This window comes from Lactuca sativa, chromosome 8 (genome assembly GCF_002870075.4).
Source record: "Lactuca sativa cultivar Salinas chromosome 8, Lsat_Salinas_v11, whole genome shotgun sequence".
Taxonomy (NCBI): domain Eukaryota; kingdom Viridiplantae; phylum Streptophyta; class Magnoliopsida; order Asterales; family Asteraceae; genus Lactuca; species Lactuca sativa.
This window is the reverse complement of record NC_056630.2, coordinates 168,314,234-168,315,725: the sequence shown is the minus strand read 5'-3', so window position 1 is coordinate 168,315,725 and position 1,492 is coordinate 168,314,234. Positions and strand designations below refer to the sequence as shown.

General features: G+C 33.6%; 1 long non-coding RNA gene across 1 annotated transcript; it reads left to right on the top strand.

Moving 5' to 3' along the window:
* Positions 1–249: 249 nt before the first annotated feature.
* On the top strand, positions 250–1,057 carry LOC128128125 (uncharacterized). Its single transcript, XR_008225763.1, has 3 exons — positions 250–435; positions 530–585; positions 860–1,057. It is a non-coding gene; the product is annotated as an uncharacterized LOC128128125 (long non-coding RNA).
* Positions 1,058–1,492: the final 435 nt, after the last annotated feature.

Here is a 1,492-nt window from a genome sequence, read left to right as displayed (position 1 = left end):
GATAGCTAGGTACCTAAAGCATTGTTTAAAGGTGGATCAGTAGTCTACATGTCATTGCATGTCATTGCATTCTCACTGTTACCTATCAAAGTACTGAGGTAAATATTATGATTTTTTATATTAATTTTCTTACTTTCTAAAACTATTAGTGTTTTTTTTTCTGAGTTATGATTGAAAAACAGTGAACTAGGGTAAATTTTATGAATTATGATATTAGTTTCTGAAAATATATAATTAGGGCATCATTATGTCTTATTGCCCCGGGCAACATACTTCTTTGGACCGGCCCTGGGTCCTTGCATTGCAATTGCCTATTTATCGGTTCTAAAGGACTGTGAGATTCATTGCTTTCATGAAGGATTGGAAGTCAAACGACTTGGTGGTCTCCATGTCATTGGGACATCTTTGCATGAGTCCCGAAGAATTGATAATCAGGTAACTTTGCATCAATATTGTGTTTTAAGGTTTTACATAAATTTAGCATATACTTTCAAACTCACTTTTTTAATTTATTTCTTGCTTTACAAAGCTTCGTGGCAGAGCAGGAAGGCAAGGAGATCCTGGATCAACACGCTTCATGGTCAGGTAAGTTCATTTAAATGATTTTTATAAAGTTTAAAGTCAATCCTTTCATCTGGACAAAATTCTTCATATTAAATTACGTAATAGTCCTTGGAGTAGTTGACATGAACAATTTTTTTTTTGTTAGAATGATTCCATATATATGTGCAAGCAAGCACATGCCTTGTGAAAAAGGGAAATCTATTCTAGTCATTCTCTTTAACAAGGCAACCTTAAAGTTGATTTTTTAAACTTGATGTTTAAAACTACATTGAGTGTGAGATAGAAGTTTATGCAGAGAAGGAAAAAGATAGAAGTTTTTGAGGATGTTGCTGATGAAAAAGATAGAGGTTCTTTAGGATGCTGCTAATGAAGTTTATGCAGAGAAGGAAAAAGATAGAAGTTTGTTGGCACATAGTAAGCTAGATAATTAATGCAATTGTATATAAATGAGTTCATTTTTTATAACATTTACTCACTATTGGAATAATTATTTGTATTTGACATATTAGTGAAATGAATTATATTTGTTATTTATGGTATTTTATTTATTATTATGAGATTTCTAATGTATTATTTAATATGAAAAATTAGTAAATCTATAAATAATATTTTTTTTAAAACATTTAAAATTATGATACGCAAAAATGTGTGTCATCTCTATTTATGACATGGCCTTTCTTGACAGGGGCTTCCTTGATACGCATTGCGTGTCATAAACACGCACGTCGTAAGGTTACGACACGCAAATGTGTGTCGTCTTCCTTTATGACAGGGCCTTCCTTGATACGCATTGCGTGTCATAACCGCGCGTTGTAAATGTGCGTCATAAATGCGCGTCGTATATGCGCGTCGTCTATAGACGACACGCAAAAGCGCGTCATCTCTCTTTATGACAGGGCCTTCCTTGACACGCATTTGCGCGTCGTCT